General features: G+C 49.2%; 1 long non-coding RNA gene across 5 annotated transcripts in view; it reads left to right on the top strand.

Moving 5' to 3' along the window:
• Positions 1 to 19,620, top strand: part of LOC123288950 (uncharacterized) — a 209,032-nt gene that overhangs the window by 122,378 nt on the left and 67,034 nt on the right. For 3 of the 5 annotated variants that reach the window (XR_006532593.2, XR_011505721.1, XR_006532595.2), the window contains one exon: positions 10,420 to 12,020. This is a non-coding gene — a long non-coding RNA (uncharacterized lncRNA). Of the gene's footprint in view, positions 1 to 10,419; positions 12,021 to 19,620 lie in introns of those variants that run through there. The other 2 variants (XR_011505723.1, XR_011505722.1) reach the window with 2 other exon arrangements.

The raw sequence follows: 19,620 nt of genomic DNA, 5'->3' as shown, positions 1-19,620 counted from the left end.
CACACTCACCCTCCTCTCTGACTTTTTTTTGGTGAGGAAAATTGTCACTGAGCTAACATCTGTGCCGAACTTTCTCCACTTTTGTATGTGGGATGCCACCACAGCATGGCTTGATGACCGATGTGTAGGTCCATACCTGGGATCTGAACCCATGAGCCCCGGGCCGGGCCCCTGAAGTGGAGTGCACAAACTTAACCACTATGCCACTGGGCCGGCCCTCTCTCTGACTTTTTGACAGCACAGATTGCTGGTCCTTATTGAGGGCCGATGAGGCTATGTGTTCACTCTCTCTAATGCCCCTAACCACTTGCAGGGTCTATGCCACCCCTCCCATTGGATGGATCGGGGAATGCATGCTCCCAGGAGGGAGGCTCCTGCCTGGAGTTACTCTGTTTGAGGGGGCAGAAGTGGGATTCCTACTCTGCACACTGAGATGCCACACACTGTCTGTTGATTTACTGAAGCGTAATTGGAGGTTCTCTTACAAAAAGATTGAACGAAGTAAGAGGGTGTGGGCTCTGGGTGCCTTGCCTATGCCCGCTAGCCTGGTTTTGTCATTTCCTTGGGTTCTGATGCTTCAGCTCTGTTAGGGCAGGACATACACCCTTGCTCTCTGCCCCGTCCAGGCCCCCTTGGCAGAGCAGGGAGCGGTGGCGAGTGAGGCGTGCTCCGGGGAGGTGAGTGGCGGTCGTTGACCCTCGTTTAGGGGAGGGCCTTGGGGGTGAGACAGAGGAGAATGTGGTGCTCTATGTTTCAGGCAGTGTTGAGTGTAATCTTGTTGATCTGCAGGGGTAAGAATAAATCTTATGGCCTTCCCTTTTCTGCTTCCTTTCCCACTCTGACCGTCCTTGTGTCTATTGGCCCGTTTTACTTTATCGCTGTTTCCCCCACTGTTTTAGTGATCCTTTTTTATTTCTTCTCTTGTGAATGATCAGTTCGTGTTTTCCAGTGCCAATTCTAAGCCTAGATCAGTAACAGAGAAAGGTCTCTCAGTTTTAAAGGGCTTGCTCACTTTCTGCCTCCGTGTTGCCCGGAAAATAGGCGTTCTGGAAAACATGCGCCTCACGGGACCTTCTTCCCGAACCTTCCACTGGTGTCGCTGGGTTTTCTCTGCTCACACCTTTTCCATTGGCAGTAATTTCCCTGCTCTTTAGTCATCATGGACACCAGAGAACCTTAATACCCTGGAAACTGCTTACTGCTTAAGGAAATTTTACCGGTGCTTGAAAACATCTCAGATGCCACCGCCTCCATGAGGCCCACCCTGAATTATCCCCAACTGGATATATCCTCTCCCTCTTTTACACCCTTCAGGACTGATGTTCTCTCTCTTTAATTGTTGGGTTTTTTTTTCTTCTTTAAAATATGTCCTTTCCCCATATTTTCCTAGTTGTCAAAGTAATGCATATTCATCATAGAAAAATGGAAAATGCAGAAAGGCACAAAGAATAAACATAAGAATTACCGAGATAGCAATGGGCTCTAACGTTTGTCAAGTCTGACATGCAGGGACCGTCTAAGCTCTTTCTGTGTATTAATTCTGCTCATTTTCACGACCTCTCCTCAAAGGTAGCTATTGTTATCTGAGGACATGATGTTGGAGGTCGTCACAGAGATGTGTCTCAGGGGGCGGCCTGGAGGCCTTGTTGACCTCTGCTGGCGCACGGCCGTGTGAGTCAGGCCGAGCCGTGGGCCTGCTCACTGCTCCTGCCCCCGCCTCTGTGGCCTGGGTCCCGGGCGGGCGTCTGCCCTCTCTTTTGGATGCTGGCTGTGACTTTCGGATGCCACCTCTCTGCTTCACTTTCTTCCCACTTCCTCGCATGTGACTTTTCCTTGGGTCAGACAGAGGCCACCCCACTTCAAGGGAAAGCCGGGTTTTAATTGTGGGAATAAAAAGTGCAAGAAATAATACCCACAGTTAAATGTATGGAGTGCTTACCACGTGCCAGACCCTGGTCTGGGAGCTGCGTGTGGGTGACCCATTTATCCCTCACATCATGGCTGCCGCTCGGACCGGGGTGGTTATGGATGAGGGGACTTCACCACAGAGAGGTTATGAAACTATATTGAGCTACACAGCTAGAATGTGGTGAGATTCAAGCTGAGGTGGGTGGCTTCCTGAGCCCGACTTGAACTGCTCGCTCTCTGGCGTGACCTCATGTCCAGTGCTGAGACAACCAAAGCCAGCCTCTGCGAGTTAAAGTGGGGACTGAGGCGGGGAGGAAAATCTCTGCGGTAACGTTAGGATTAGAACGAGGATCGAGGAAAACCTCACGGGCCTCTCCCCACCCCGGACCACAGGAGGGTCCCCAGGCTGGAGGGCAGGGCAGGAGAGAGTGACACAGGGAAGACTGAACGGGGTCCAGGTGGAGAGAGAAAGGCCAGCACTGAGAGACTCAGGGAGCGGCCTGGAGCTGCCCTGTGCCCAGAGGGCTTGTTACATTCGAGGATGTGCCCTTGGCAGAGGTGTCCCAAATGGTCTTTGTCTAGTCACTCCAGTGTGTAGCCTTCTGGTCACCTGTGGATCAGCCATCAGAATGACACTTACAGGAGCCTGGAGACTTTGCCAAGTCCCATCTAAACTGCCCTGTGTGGACACCACGTTCTCTCAAGGTCCGTCACACCGTAGCCCCTCGAGACAGAGCGTAGGGGGTCTTGACATGCAGAGCGATGGTGGATTTGCTTCTGAACTTGGGTGGGAATAGACAGTGGTGAAATCCACTCCCTCTTGCGATATTCAAGGGTCGAATTGTAAGTCCTCACCTTTCCAGGTCATGGGAGGTCAGAGAAGGGGATGATCGTGTGGAAGAAGGCTGGGAGGACTTCTTGGAGGAAGGAGACTATAGCCTGGCTCTAGGAGGACAGAGACAAATTCCTGTGGAGGAGGAGGGGGGCGGGAACACACACCAGGCTGAAGCGAAGGGGCGAGAGAGGGGAGCGCGCGGCGTCCAGGGATGTGGACTGAGAGGACCCTCTAGAAGGCGGGTTGGGGTAGGAGGCAAGATTCTGCACCCTCTGGGGTGGGGATGTGATGGGGTTCAAGGAGAAGAGTGGGTGTGAGAATCAGACCTGGGCTCGAATCCTAGTTGTGCAACTTACTAGCTGTGTGAATTCTGGCAAGTCACATACCCTAAACCTCACCCCAGCCTGTTTCTTGATCTGTAAAATGGAAACCATGACACCTACATAAGGAAGCCACAGTCGGGACCTGGTGAGATAATAAACACACAGTGTCCCACCCAGTGCCTTTCGGGTACATAGGACTTGCTTAACAAATGGCATTTATTACTCTTGTTCAACTGGGAAGTCCCTCCTGTGGGTCGTGGAAATCTCCACCCACCGCTGTTTTGTTTTTTATGTCTTCGTTCATGTCTCCAAGTACCATTGAAAACACATTTGTGATATTGCGATTTATGATAACAAATATATATTTGATCTTTGTCCCCATTTCTGGGACAGAGCTCTTAAAACCCTTGGAATTTCCTGAGCGATAAGATGCAAACAATGATAACATCTTTTGTTATAATATTTAGTCTCTTGTCCTTAGTTACTAAAATCACTTCAGAGGCATAAAGGTGAAATGGGTGTCTTGTTATTCCCAGCAAGCCCCTTTCCACCACAACTGGGTTCGTGTTAACGAGGTGACTTTTGGAAAGCCCCTATGGATGGGGGCTGGTTGCCAGGGGAACCAACCGTGAATGCGGTCCCGCCCCTGCTGAGGGTTGCATCAATCACCAATGGCTAATGCTTTCATCCATCATACCTGTGTGATGAAGCCTCCATAAAAACCCAAAACGATGGGATTTGGAGACCTTCCAGGTTGGTGCACCCGTGGAGATCTGGGGAGAGTGGCATGCTCTGGGAGGGCATGGAAGTTCTGCTCCCTTTCCCCAGACCTTGCCCTCTGCAGCTCCTCCATCTGGCTATTCCTGAGTTGTATCTTTTTCTAATAAACTGGTGATGTAGAAGGTAAAATGTTTCTCTGAGTTCTGTGAGCTGCTCTAGCAAATTAGTTGAACCCATGGAGAGGGCCATGGGAACCTCTGAGCTGTAGCCAGTCCTTCAGAAGCACAGAAGACAAGCTAGCCTTGTGATTGTGTGAAGCGGGGTGGGGGTTGGGGCCGTCCTGTGGGCCTGAGCCCTTAACCTGTGGGATCTGATGCAATCTCCAGGTAGACAGTGTCAGAACTGAGTTGATTTGTGGGACACCCAGCTGGTGTCTGAGAATTGCTTGGTGGTATGGGAACCCCAGCCCCTACTGCACCATCGGAAATAGGTTCAGAAGTCTTTAACATTCTAGCCTTGACATCTAAAAGAAATTGGGAAAAATCCTAGCAGATGTCCAGCTAGAAGAAAATTATACAGTGGGCATAAAGGAAATGTTGGGATGCTATTTCTACATTTTATTTGCCTTCGGTTTGGTTTTTACAGGAAGCCATATTCATCTGAGTAGTTTTCCCAGCAAGCTTTGGAAACATGTCTGGTTTCTTCATGCACAACAGTGATGCTTCTGGCTTCTGTCCATGGATGGATCAGGGTTCAAGGAGAGCTGTTTGGCTTGGAGGGGGTTCGAATTTGCCCTCATCCACTCCACCCTCTCTTTGCCCAGCACTGGCCTGGGAAAAGGAGAGAAGCTGATGGAGTCGTGTTGCAGAATCTTTACCCTCAGCCTTTCTCCGTGATGCCACTCCCACCCCAGGAGTTTGAATGGGAACCCGAGGAGCTGATGACCCTGGAAAATGAGACAGCAGCAGAAGAGCTCTCGGGTTAAGGGGGAATTTTCCAGGTGAAATGATTAGTGGCCAGGTTGCTTTAACTAATGAGCTTTTCAATCAGAGTAATAAATATTCAGATAAGTCCAGTACTCAATTGGTGATAGCACCAAGCCAAGTTAGGATTAGATGGGAAATTAGAGCTTATTTGGCCCAAGCCTCTACTTGTTTCCCCTTTACAGACGCATAAATACGAAGTCTTCTGTGTTCTAGACAGCTTCCCATGTCTGTGTTTTATTGAGTGTAAGCCAGGAAAGGCCTACCTATGGTCACCTCTACTGATAGAACTTAAAAATTTAAAAAGACAAAACCAACTTCTGGTTGTCCTCTCCCCCTAACCTGCCTATCTATCTGTTCAGGATACTTTTCACATTCACAGGGATGTCACCATGGCATGTAGCCCCGTACCGGGCACAGAGCAGGCATCCGGTAGATGCTGAATGCTGAATGTGGCGGCCAAGGCCCTTCTGGAATGTCGTGTCTGTCACCACTTCACTTCTCCACGTGTGTCTGCCTGCATTTAGCCCCTTCCCTGGTCCACCTATCAGAGGCACAGAATTTAGACCTTGGCACCGATGTAAAAGATCAGCTAACCTGGTTTCCAAAACTCACTCATCCATGTGTCACCTTCACAGTTATTTGTAATATTTGAGTATTAATGGACATTGTTGAACAGATTTTTAAAATCAACTTCTCTTTTGAAACTTAATCTCATTTCAAAAGAAACGTTCATGGGCTTGATGACCTAGTTATATTTTTATATCAGAAAATAAATCTGTATCAATTTAAATGAAATAAAATAAAAACAAAGAGTGTTCATTTTGCATTCCATTTGTGGGATCTGTCTTGCATTTGGTAGGTACAGTTGTAATTGAGCCTCTCAATGGTACAGATGAGGAAACTGAGTCCTGCTGATGTGAAGTTACTTGCTCAAGTCCACACAGCCAGCCAATGGCTGAGCTTGGACTTGAACCCAGATCATCTGAATTATCCATACATCTTGGCAACCATCTATCCATCCATTCATGCAGACCCACAAAAATGTTTGCAATGCAGACACAACTCCAGATGTGGTGGCAGATGCAGACAATAGGTTGGAGTGCCTGTTCTGGTTAGACTCAGGATTTGGTGGAGGAGACAGTGTTCTAACAAGCCATCTCGGCATTGAGTTATGTGACAAGAGCTGTGCTAGAGATAGGTGCAAAGGATCATGGGAGAGAGGAGCTCAAAATCTAGGACTGTGCAACTGGCTCCTTGTGCTGCCCTTAATCCAGAGCTAAGGAGATATCATTCTCCCAGCAATAAATACCTCTCAGCCACCAAATTCTGTCATGTGTTATAGTACAGTGGCTAAGAGAAGGGCACCACCTTCAGACCTGAGTTCAAATCCTGGGTGTGCACATCACTAGCTCTGTGACACAGGCACGTCCTGTCACCTCTTGGAGTCTGGCTTCCTTCTGTAGCTGAGGTTGGCATGGTCTGCCTATATCTTAGAGATGTGGGAAGGAAATGAAGCCACACTTATAAAGCACCGAACAGTGTCTGACCCATAATAGATTTCTCAAGAAATGAGAGCTATTATGTATTATTGCCGAGGGATTGTTGCCTGCATGCCTGCCATAGCCCTTCCTCACGCCAAATCATGGCAAGTTTTTCCTCTTCTCACCAGTGTCTCTGTTAGTGCAGAAGCCTGATGTGAGGGTCTTTAGAACAGCCTTTCACATGGCCTAGGACCCTCTGATCACGGTTCTGTTCATGTCCTTTGTCAAAGCACTCACTTCTCTTGCCTGTGCAGATGAGAAGTCGACCCTTAAACATAACTTTGAGGGTGGTTCTTACGAGCAAAAGTCAGCATAAAACATGGTGGCCTCATGGTCTCTGGGCCCAGCAAATGGAAGTTGGGCCGAGTCTGTCTGACTTCATTTCTGGAGGCACACATCGCTCCAGCATTCCCCAAGCTGGGCAGCGAGGAAATTCTCATGTTCCCAACACTTTCAACAATGCCCCATTGTGCTTGGTGACTCATGAGTGGGCCCATGTCCATGGAACAGCGTGTGTCTCTGCAGCGAGCACAGTGCCTTGCTGTATGTTTGAAATAATTTCGTAGGCTTGTCTCCACCACGGATGTTACTTGCCATCTTTTCTGACAGTTGCTGGAAGCTTGTTGTATCAGAGAAAGCCAGGAAAGGAAAGGGCTCTGACTCTTTCCACTGGGCAACTGAGCACGTTGGAGATCGTGCCCGGGAGGGAGACTTGGGTTCAAGCTGAATTAAAAGCCAAATCTTGGGTATCTTTGAAAAAAGGTGCTTACCTTAGTTGGCAGGTCAAAGAAAACTCTCTGGTCGCCCGTAATTGCTGTGGCTAGCGCCAAGGCTTTCTTACCCTTGACATGCAGGGGAGAGGGCAGCGGGATGTTGAAACAGCTCGTCGGATGTGCCAGGGTCGAGGAGGCACTGCAGATTGTGTGCAGATGCAGCCCATTTGCCCCTTGTGTTGTTAAGATCACGAAGTCGGGCAACTTTATAGGGCACGAAGAACCCTAGGAACACAGGCTCCATCTCTAACATTCCAAAGAGAGGGGAGAGCGGCTGGCGTCTACTCAGTCCTGGGTACGCCTTGCCCTGTTGCTTTTTCCTACTGCCTGGCACAAATGCCTGGGCCGTGCTGAGCTTCAGCCACGTTTGAGGGTCCCATGAAGCCAGTGGGCCCAGGGCCAGCCTTGCTTGTGCCATTTCAGACTTCGGCACCATTGCAGCTCCTGGAATGCCCACATCTCCCTGGCTCCCGGCCGGACTCTCAGTCCCCCGCCAGCAGCCCATGCAGACTGCAGTTGCTCCAGAGGGCCTTCTGGAATGCCCATTCCTTGGGTAGCTGCCTCTGGTCCCCGCACGGGCCCCCACCCTCTATTATAATACTAAGAATGAGATTAAACCTTCTTGGCAAGGTCTTTGCTTACTGCTCTCTCTGCTCAGCTAGACAGTGGGTTTTCTGAGAGCAGGGACTTTGGCTATCGTGCTCACTCTTATGTCATCGTCACACAGGATCTGTCCTGGCAGGCGGAAGGCACTCAGTAAATGTGTGCTGAGATAGCAAATGAAGAAATGAAGGGATGAATGGCATCCCCAGATAATAATCTGTGTATGATGAGGCATGTTAAGCTCCTGGGATCCCTGAAACCCCTACAATTAGCCATTGTGTTGTGTCACTGTCTTGTCACTAGAAGATCCCTTTAAAAGTCCTATCTGTTGCCTGTTATCATTCATCAATACCTTTGCATGAATGGGGATTACAGGTACCTGAGGAGACAGACTTGGCCTGGTGCTGCTAAGGGGTGGAAGTAGGGGAGGATACATGTGTTGTGTCAGATCAGAGACAAGTAAGAAAGATCCGGAGTGCGGCTACGGGGTGCCGTCCAAACGGGTCCCTGAAATGAGGGGCCTCTTATGAGTATGACACCTTGAAGGGGAAGAGGACTGGGAAAGGGAAGGCAAGAGGTCAAGTGTTCCTATTAGCCCTGAGGCCAAGCCTGGGGGTATCTTAGACTTGTTGGGGGGAGCGGCCCAGGTGAGTTCCTTGTCCTTGTTTCTAGCTCCTTAGACAAGGGGTAATTCCCTAACCCATCTGCACTCATTTACTTATTCTTTCATTGAACTAAACCACACTGACTGCCTATGATGCCCTGGGACCTGTTCCAGGTGTTGGGGATGCAGGGAAGAACAAAATGGACAAATTTCCTGCCCTCATGGGGCTTACAGTCTAATTGGGGAGAAACAGACGCTAGACAAATAAATCTGTGATGCCAGATAACCATAGTGTTCTGAAGAAAAATGGAGGAGAGAAAGGCAGTGGTGAGCGATGGGGTGTGATTTGGTTACTGTGCAAAATTGGGGTTCACTTGCCCGATGCGCATAAACGAGCCAATTGATTATGGCATCAGCCTTTGGGAAAAGAGATCAGTTTATTCTGTGAGATCAACCTGCAGGGAGAACAGGGGGTGTGTGTCCCCAGATCTGTCTCCCCGGTTCAGTATCTGGGGTGAAATTTAAGAGGTTGGGAGAACAGGCTGGCACACGGAAATGCTGGTGGGATGGGGTTTGATTGGTGGGCCTCAAGTGTGTATGGTAAGGTTTGAACATGTATGACAGTGTTCTATACATGTATGATGAGATGGGGAAGGAATTTTAACACCAGATCTTCCTGAATGAGGGGCCCCTCGCTTCTGATAAGAGTCCAACTTTCAAGTTCGGGTCGTGTCCTGGTCCTTGGGTTCTGTGGGAAGGAGGATCTTTGGTTCCACGGTCAATTCAGGTCACGATTTTGTCTTTTGTGCATGCCCTGGCTACGTGACTTTGCAGATTTTCCAAAAGGCAATTCTTAATCACTCTGTTGATAAGAGATGAGGTCAGCTGAACCGGTCCTGGAGGGCCTGTGGTTACAGTTTTAGATAGTGCAGTCAGGGTGGCCACCTTGAGGAGGGGATGCCAGGGCAGAGTATAAAGCAAGGGGCCCTGATGTCTGGGCTGGTCGTTAGTGGGAGACAAAGAGACTATATGCAGGCCCCATTGCTTTTGACAAGCATGCAGAATGGGGCCAAAGACATTCTTTGGAAATAATTCTTTCCTCTGAGCTGAACAGAGGTCTTCAACAGACAGGTGTGCCGGGCATCCTCAGCTTGGAGTTGGCTGCAAGAAGTTCCCCCACTGAGCCTCAGCTTGCTCCTCTGTGAAGTGGACAGCAATTAGACGCCCTTCACAGGGGTCTCTGAGGGTTAAATGAGCTGTCCCCTGTGAGAACTGCTCTCCGTGAATGGTAAGGGACTGAGCTGAAGAGCGGAATTTACGTGTTCACCACTTGTCAACCTTCCGGGTATTGAGATCCCACCAGCAGTTAGCTGCTTGCTGATTCTGGGGAGCTGTTAGACACCCTCCTTCATGCTTCCAAGCCAGATCCCCACCCTCTGCCCCAGGACTCCCATTAGTGTTTGGTTCCTACAGTCCAGAGGTTAAAAGTGGTTCACACAGGGCTGGTTGGTTTTCAGCTGGCATGTAAGAGCATCGCAAAATCACCAGTATTTGTCCTGATCAGTTGGTGCCTATATCATACCAGATGTTAACATTTTTTGACTCTCAATCTAGTTAAAAACATGGACTTTGGAGCCAGAGGGCTGGAGTTCAAATCCCAGCTCCCCTACTTACCAGTTTTGTGACCTTGGGCAAGTTCCTGCCCACACCCCTGTTTCTACACCTGTAAAATGGGAATCGTACCAGTGCTACTCACAGGACTACGGGAAGAATTATATGAGTTATGCGAAGGCGCTTGAAGCCATGCCTGGCACATAGCCCTGGATCAGTGTTCGTGATTCTTGTCCTTACTTTCGTTCCTTCTCCACTTTTCCTGTGACTTCCTGTGGAGACGAGGTCTGTTCTGTTCATCTCTTGGTTGCCACTGGCTCTGTCAGCCTCGGGATTGGGTAGGCGCTCACTAATTGTTGGGTGGGTGCATGAATGGATGGATGGATGGATGCCCCTAAACTTTATGATCAAGGCCTTGAGGGTGATGAAAGAAAATATGGAGGGGGCTGATGGTACAGTTTGGAGAAGGGGCAGAGCATGGTGCAAGCTTCTCATTAAATCCTCTTTTCCTGCAGAAATGCCTGAGGATGAGGACTGAGGGGAGAGAGGCCCTGGCTCATCTCATCTGAGTTCCACGGCTGAGCCGGTGTGGCTTCTGCGCCAAGCGTGTTACGACACTATCCATCTCTTGCTCCTCACTGCCACCCTGGGAGGCAGTACTGCTGTTGGTTCCATTTCACAGATGAGGAAGCTGAGGTTTGGAGAAATCATGTGGCTTTGTTATGGTCACACCCAAGACTACTAATTCCAGAACCATAGCCCTAACCTTTATGCTCCACTGTTGAGTCTGTTCCCCAGCCACTGTATTAACACTGTATTAACAGTTTTGCTGCACAGCACTGGGCTAAGGACTCACTCTTTGGAAGTCCTTGTTTCGTCTGAGGTGAGCAGGGCCCTTTGACAGGTGAATGTGCCCCGCCCTGAGTGCTAGGCATTCTCAACCTGGGGTCTTCACGCCAGCTTCTTCTTGGGAAAATTCTGTGATCTCTTCAGAGTGGTTTGGCTAAGTTCACTCAATTCACAGGTAACAATAAAGCTGGTGTCTGGTCAGGCACACTCTGCATTCGTAAATGTGAGTACAGAAATGTGACGTTGAGGACACAGGGGAGGGATCTTAGAATGGAGGAAAGGCAGTGTTTGTTGAGCGCCAGCAGCCCCCGGCACCCTGTGTCCCTTCTCAGCAGTCTTCACTGCAGCTTTGTGAAGAGCTGTCTGTGATCTCCATTTTGCAGGCGAGGAAACTGAGGATCTTATCGGTTCTCTGGCTTACCCGAGTCATGTAGCTGGGAAGGGCTCCTCCTGAGCCTTGAACCTGGGTCTCTCAGGCTTCCAAACCCTGCCCTTTGCACTGATCTTCCCTGGGAATGTGCGACTGGCTGTGACAAGGAATGGGGTTCCCACAGGTTCCTAACTATCTGTGCGCACAGTGTACGGTTAGAGGTCTAGCCTAAACATGAGTCAGTTCACAACGGCCGTGTTCTCCAGCCATCTGACAACTAGATGATTTGCTCCGAGAATGCTGGATTCTTCCCCTGCCACTGCCCCCCTTCAGGGGAAAGTTCATTGCTCAGAAGAAATCCCAGTGGTATACACCCCTAAAGAATTGAAAGCTGGCACTCTGAGAGATATTTGTACACCATGTTTGTACTAGCATTATTTGCAAGAGCCAAAAGGGGGAAGCAACCAAGTGTCCGTCGATGGATGATTGGATAAACAAAATATGGTATAAACATACAAAGGAATATTATTTAGTCTTAACAGAAAGGAAATTCTGACACGTGCTATAACCCAGATGAAACTTGAGGACGTTATGCTAAGTGAAACAAGCCAGTCACAAAAGGTCAAAGACTATATGATTCCACCTAGATGAAGTACCTAGAGGAGTCAAACTCATAGAGACGGAAAGCAGAATGGCGGCCGGGGGCTGCCGTGGCGGGTGTGCTGAAGTCGCGAGTTGTTGTTTAATGTGTGCACACTTTCACTTTTTCAAGATGGGAAGAGTTCTGGAGATGGATGGGAGTGGTGATGTCTCAACAATGTGCTTGATGCCACTGAACTGTGCGCTTAAAAATGGATCAGCTGGTAAATTTTATGTAATGTGTGTTTTACCACAATTAAAAAAAAAGAAATCCCAGCTGTGTAAGAGCATTTTAATATTTTCTCATGGGAAAGATTTGAATTTGGCTTCAAGGAACTGATCTTTTCCAATCCTTACCACTTAATGGGTGGAGGCGGGGTCAGCTGTGGTTCTCCTGGGTTCCTCCAAGTAAAGCAGGTCCTTCGGGAACTCCTGGATCCCTGGACAACTTCCTCCCTGGCTGAGGCTCCTTCCTTCCTTCCTGACATAGTTATCAAATGCCTACTATGTGCTATTTACTCTGCCAGACACTGTGCATGGTAATATGTGATCTGTGCCCAAACATACTCCCATTTTCTCCCATTTTTACCATGTTTTTTGTCGGTTTTGCTCGATATTGATTCATACCCCGTTTATTTTCTATGCCAATTTTTTCAGAGCAGCATGGAACAATCGCTTCTGCCTTAATTTCTGATGCTTTACAAAGGCTGAGCTGAAGGCTGCACCACCAAAAGCTGGGTGAGCTTGGGTGACTGGCCTTGGCCGCTGGGTCACGAAGTTCTAGTGCGAAGGGCCCCGGAGGGTCAAGTGAGTGTTTTCACAGTTTTCTGAGTCTGGCATCGTGGGAATTTGCCTGGCCTGCTGGCTGGAGAAGGTTTGCCTTGGATTCAGGGGCTGGAGAGACGGTAAAACGGCTCTTCCCTTCCCTGAGACAGCCGTGCGTTTGTTTAAAAAATTGAAACCATTCTGATGCTGGAGTTTCCCTCTGTGTTTGTTTTCACATCTGGGTGATGGTCTTCTGCCACTGCAGGGCTTTTAATGAATCACTTCGGAGATTGCTTTACTGTTTCCCAGACAGAGGGGCTGGCGCTCTTCTTCTGAGGCCCTGCAGGGCAGGACTGCCTCAGCTTCCCGGCTGGCCGCCTGGAGCTGTCCCTTGGGGGAAGCGGACAGATATTTGTCATCTGTCTGGGAAACCTGGCAGTCCCTTATCACAGGGCTGTCTTTCCACGTGAGGAGGGCAAAAAAGGTGGAATGGAATACAAATAAAAGAGGGAGATTGGTGTTAGCCGGTTCAAGATGGTCCAGGTTGCGCTCCCTCGGGTAGCCACCGGCAGACACCACCCTGCTGTTTTCCCAGGCTGTCGTCTGCAGAGTCAGGAGCTCCGGGAGCCAACGCCGGCTGGGCTCAGCTTCCCGGGCACAGCTTGGGAAGCGTGGGAACGTGTTGGCTCAGCTCAGGAGTTACTGGCTGCCTGCCAGGCACCTTTTGGTGGACACCTGTTCCCAGGGCCCTCAGCAAAGGCCAGCAGTGGCCAGTGTCTCTGTGACCATGTCAGGTCAGTGGTCCCCGCTCACTCTTAGCCTGTCCGACAGGCTCCTTTGCGGTCACATCCTTGCTCTGTATCCCTCTGTCACCCCTCCAACCCATACTCCATGTTCCAGCCACATCTCATACACCTGGGTATTTTCCAGTTACCCCCACCCCAGACCCACCCTCCACTCTGCTCTGCCCAGCTCTGAGCCCCAGGAGTCAGATGACTAGGGATGCACCCCCAGGACCCCCTGCCCTGCCCTCTGGCTTCCTGTTGGGCTTGGCGGATAGGCAGCCCCACAGGAGATCTGTGGAGGAAGAGGAGAGATAGGCAGGGGGACCCCTCCCTGAGGGGCCATCTCAGGCTGGCTGCGTGCCTTAGAAGACTTGGATCCTCTCAAGGTGGCCCTCTCTAGGAAATTTTCTCTTTCTCCTTTCAGGTAACTGCTGCCTCCCTTCCTCCTTTTGAGGCCGGGGTTGGTACAGCCCTTGGAGTCCTGCACTGTCTCTCGTGGTCTCCCTGGATCTTGCCCACCCCTCAGTCAATAGTCTGTTTACTAAAGCCTTCTTGAATTCTCTTAATTTGAATATTCCTGCTGGAACTCAGACTGCTGTATATGCTTTGTTATTTTATATACCTGTACCTTTTCTCATCTTTCCTCTTCTGCCAGAATTCCCTTCTTCACTGTGGCTCTCTGTTGAACTTCTCTTCATCCATCAAAATTCCACTCAGACGTCACCTCTGTGAAGCCTGGCTTGACTTTCCCATTAGCATTAATTACTTCTCCCTTGGCCTTCTATCACTCTTTGTGATATCAGTCTTGTCCATATATCTACCATCCCCATCCTAACTCCTTGCTAATCGGACATTCCCAAACTTTCTCTCATTGGAATTTTTAACGTTTAATTCCTTCAAAGTCTGATTAAGTGACTGTCTAAAGTGCCTGCTTCAATGCCTGACCCAGAGTAGATGCTTAATAAATGGTAGCTGTTATCAGACTACTTCATACTAAAGTATGAATGACTATATGATTTAATGCATTATCCCTCCCAAGAACAGCTCACATTGATAAGGGACCTTTTAGAGTTAATATTCCCTTCAACAAATTTCTAAATTGGCAGAGTAGGGTTGGGGGTGGTGTCGAGGTGTCTTCCTCTGGGGCTTCTCAAATTATATCAAGTGCAAGGCCTCTCGGTCTGTAGGTTTGAGAAAACAGAGAATCACTTCAGGTCAGTCTCCAGCACTCAGAGGCTGCTTGGAAAGGGGACAGGTTGCTCAATAGTGGCCTGGGGGAGCAGCGTCTGTGGAAAAAGACAGATGTGACTGGACCCATGTCTGCTCGGCTAGTATGCCCTTCCAGGGCTATTGGAATGTGATTTTCTAAATTGTGACTGGCTGCCTTTCTTCTCTTGTGGTTGAGTCTGTAATAACATAGACTATGACTCTAGTTTTGCCAAAGTGGAAAAAAATGCCATCCAATGGATTTTTATGATGGTTCTTAAACATTTTTTTTTAATATTATTAAAGATGTAGCTCAATACTCCTTTAATGTCCTGCTTTGGGGCTGACGAGCCAAGGCACAGACTCACGAGGCTGGGTGTGGGCGGCCGGGGGTGCTACCTACCCCTGGGAGGTGCCGACACTGGCTCGGTCGCTCAGTGCAATTTTGCCTAAAAATGGAGCTACCTACGTAAATACAAATCCAGAGTCTTTTGATCGTCCACAGCTTGGGGCAGAGATCAAAGCAAAGCGTCTCCCTCCTCATTAAGTTCAAGAAGCCAGGGAGCCTTCTGTGTTCCAAGAAGTCCAAATCCTCCTTCCCAGACTGTGGAGAATCTCGGCTCACCCCTTAGGTGATGGAGGGGCCGGCCGGGCGGAACTGCCTCATGCAGGCTGACCTCCTCCCAGCCCTGTGGAGAAGAGTGGGCCGGGCTGACACAGCCTCAGGGTCAGGGTATTTGGGGGCGTCTTTTCTAACAGGGTGGGTCCCACAGTTGTTCATGCAGCTGGCAGACAGGCAGGATTCTTGGGAAGAACCAAAACTGGCGTTTGCCGAGTGAGCAGTGTCTCGGAGCGGTTAGGACAGAAGGTTCTCAGTGAGGGGATCAGCTAACGGGAGCAAGATGGAAGGCCCCAGGGACTCTGCGTTTGCTGCCCTTCCCCCTCCCCCAGCTTCCCATGTCACCAACATACTGAAGTCCCCCCTTTCGGGAAGCTGTCATGTAGCCACTGTGAGGTCCCCAAACCTCGGAAGTGAGGCTTGTGACGTGGGCTGCAAAAGGGGTTTGTCCTGGTCCCTAACTGCAGCTGAGTTGACCTCCTTTCTGCTCCCTGCCCCACAGCGGGCTCCCGGCTCACGTGGTCATGGTCTCTCCCAGCCTGCGTGGTGGCTCTGATCACACACCTTTATCGCTCTCTGGTCCCACCTCCGTTCTTAGTAGATGCTCTATAGTGTCTGTCAGTGGGATGGTTCTGAACCTTCCTTGGATATGCTCTTTGTTATCCTCCAATGCAGTGCCTTCACCTCTTCTGCCTCAGTGTTTACTTTCTCGGATTGGACCCAGTCTTGGAGGCCACTTCCACTGGTCAGAGGGGAGTGAGGTGCTTGCTTTGTGTCTCTGGCCTCAGGATGGCCTTACTATAATTCCAGCTTTATGACTTGTGGCCGTCTGACTCTGACCTTTGCTCCACATTGCGGCGTGGAGCAGGGCAAGCTCTGTGAGTGGAGTGGTGGCTGAAATCCTCCCTGTTTCAAAGAACTGCACATAAATATATCTAAGACATTTAAAAAATTTGCCCATCAAAACATTTTGGGAAGAACAGCCAGATTTTATAAAGAAAAAAAGGGCAGTTTAATGGGCAAAGATGTTCTGACTAATTCTCCGCTTGAGTGACTATCCAAGTTAAGAGGCTGTTCGACTAGCATTTTCAGGAATCCAGGTCTCCGAGCTGACTTGTCATTGGAGCATCTTCAGAAGGTCACGTGCAGGGGCCCTGGTCGTCTCACCTAGTGTTGGACCTGCTCAGAGAACAGTTGTCTCTCCCCTGCCCAACCAGGACCCCACCGCCCTGTGCAGGTTTCTGTGTCAGAAAGGTGATGGGTGAACTTGACGGCAGGCAGATTTGCCTTAGGACTGGGTGTGGAGAGACAGTGGTGGGACATGCATGGCTTTGCTCTTTCTTCCCCCCACACCTGGAGGCTAGGATACCTTCTCTGGAGAGCAATGATGGAGCATCAGAGAGGTGTCTGCCCACTTGGAAGCACTGGGATGGTATTGACGACTTTGAGAAAGCCATGAACCTGGCACGTCTGCTCCCGGCTCCGGCTGCCTGTTCCCTAGGGCAGGTGCGTGGGGCACAGCAGACCCCTCGGCAGAGATCGTGAAGATGCTGCTCCCAACTTTTGTATTGTGGAGCATTATTTGACCCAAGGCAGGTCTCTTTACACCTTTGTGCCTCAGTTTCCCTATTCATATGGCATAATATTGGCAAATGTCCCAAGGTAGCCAATAGAGAGACCGTGTGCAGAGGAGGGGTTTGTCCCCCCCATGCCATTCCCTCCCACTCCTAGTGGTCGCCTCTCACCTCTTGTTACTCCCTAGATCTATTTTACTCTTAGATGGTTGCCAATTTCTTTCTTCTTAGATGTATGCTGGTAATAACTTGAGGGTATTTTCTTTAAGAACCCTAAACATAAAGGAAGATTCTGGAAGGTCAGGAGCCTTCGAGGTGCAGCCGAATGAATCTCTAATGATAATATTTCAGCAGAGACTTGTTTTCTTTTCCTTTTTCCAAATGAGAGTCTTTTCTCAATCCCATCGTGGTGGTGGAGGAACCTTTCTATATTTGAGGTCATATAGTTTGCTTTTTTCTGCTTAATGTTATATGCATTTTTTTCTTGTCATTAAAATTATCTTGTAGGCATCAACTTTTTAAACTTTTTTCATAAAAAATTTTCAAACGATGCAGAAAAGGTGACAGAATTTTATAGGGAGCCCTTGCATACCTACCCCTTAGATTCTATATCCGTTAATATTTTACTCTGCTGGTTTTATCATGTATCACTCCATCTAGCCCTTCCTCGCTATATCCATCCATCTACAACTTTTGGGGTGCATTCAGAGTAAGTTGCAGGCATCAGCACACACCCCCAGTATATTTCAGCATGTGTATTGTTAACTAAAGCTAGTTCCTTATGGATTTTTCTGAACATACAATAAAATGCACACATCTTAAGTGTACTATTTGTACATTTTTAAAAAATGTCATTCTGTTTTAGTCGTGTATCTCCACACTTCCTTACTTAACAGTTAATTAATTAACTGCGTAACAACAGCCGGGTGACTCCTCTGTATTCCTCACCCGGAAGGCGGAGGCCTGGGCTCCCTTATTCTTCAGTGAGGGGGAGTCAGTGTGGTCCCACCCCCGTTCCCACCTGGTCTGCTCTCTCAGCATCCTGGCAGTGGATGCAGCCTTGCCCTGCTCTCTCCCTGCTCTAACCCTTGGTCAAGGAAGCCCAGAGCCACTTCCTGGGCCCGTCTACTGCAGCCTGGCCAGTCCAGCCAGACCCAGAAATGCTGACTCAGTTACCATTGAAATTGTTAAAATATTGTAGCCTTCAGCTACCACGCTAGCAGTTGTGAGCTGCCTCTCAGTTTCTGAAGAGCTTGCCTTCATGTTGTTTCATTGAGACCTCACGCAGCTCAGTGGGGTAACTATTATCACTAGGGTAACCATTTCTCACATGAGGATGCTGAGGCTCAGAGAGGGGAGGTCATGCAGCTTGGGTCTGAATCCAGGCCTGCGGGGTTACACGTGCTGAGCTCTACTTGTGGCCCCACAGAGCTCTCCCCTGAGCCGAATTCTCAGGCTGCGAAATAGTGACAATGCCTGTCACTAAATATGTGTCAGAACAACTTTCCAGGAAGTTCGACGTGAGGAGTTTGATGTTAACCTGGCTGGGGGTTTGCAGATGTAGTGACATAATTTGCTGTTCATGCGGCACGGAGACATGTGGTCTGGTGGGAAGAGCACTGGTTTTGGAGTCAGCTGACCTGGGCTCTTCATAACTGAGCTGCGTGACCTCAGGCAAGTCACTTATCAAGAATCAATATTTTTTTAATACGTGCCTAGTGGGGGACACACATAATCTCATTTAACTCCTCCTCCCAACACCCTACCGTTGTTTTGAACCTTGCTTTATAGATGAGGAAACTGAGGCTCAGAGAGATGAAGTTACTTGCCCAAGGTCACACAGCTGAGGAACCCAGGCTCTGGGGCCTGCTCTCCTAACCGCAGTGCTACATCACCACAATCTGCAATGTGGGGCTAACTGGCTCTCCTTACGAGTGCTGTTGGTCTATGAGGTCAGACATGTAAAGTTTTCTCTCCAGAGGAATAAGCCATGGTCCCTTCCTTCATGGTCCAAATGCACAGGCTACGACTGGCTGCCTCTGGGCTAAATTTGATCCACATGCTGTTTGTTAGAGAGTTTTGTTCTTTAATTTGGCTTGTCAACAGTTAAAAATTAAGAGCCTGTACATAACAATATCTTTTTCCAGCTTCCCTTAAAAGATCTAAACATCTGGAGCCAGCCCTCATGACCTAGTGGTTGAAGTTCAGCGTGCTCCGCTTTGTTGGCCCAGGTTTGGTTCCTGGGCAAGGAACCACATCACTTGTCTGTCAGTAGCCATGCTGTGGCAGTGGCTCACATAGAAGAGCCAGAAAAACTTACAACTATACACAGCTATGTACTGGGGCTTTGGGGGCTAAAAGGAGGACAAAAGGAGGAAGACTGGCAACAGATGTTAGCTTAGGATGACTCTTCCCCTGCGAAAAAAAAAAAAGTTTGCCTTTCTTACTGGAAGAATTAAAAAAAACATATCTGAACATCTGCACAAAGTGGGTCCCTATTTGGGCCTGAAGCAATTCGCCGGCACTGAGGCAAAGCTGATGCCTGCTCCCAGATCCTCACAGTCCTCACCATTCCCTCTTGGCTTCCCCTTCCTGAGGCTGAGTGTCAGTGGCCATTTCTCATCCTGCTTGCACTGTGGCTTTTCCGACACCAGGCCCAACTTCACTCACTCAGGCCCCTGTGTGCATGTGGGTTTGTAGACGGAGCAAAACCAAATAGCTCAGTGGGGGCATCTTCTTATTATTTTCTAGAAGGGAGCCAGATCTCAGGTCATTTGTTATCTATGAGATTCAAAAATCAGGGTGTTCTTGTGACAGTCAGCTCACGATGTACCCAGGAGCATTTGGAAGGCGTGTATTTCCCAGCTTGTCACAAACCAGTGGTCTTGGAGAGCATGATGCTTCGTTAA

This window comes from Equus asinus, chromosome 9, assembly GCF_041296235.1.
Source record: "Equus asinus isolate D_3611 breed Donkey chromosome 9, EquAss-T2T_v2, whole genome shotgun sequence".
Lineage (NCBI taxonomy): Eukaryota > Metazoa > Chordata > Mammalia > Perissodactyla > Equidae > Equus > Equus asinus.
Note: the sequence above shows the minus strand (reverse complement) of the source record. Positions and strands in the feature narration are given on the sequence as shown.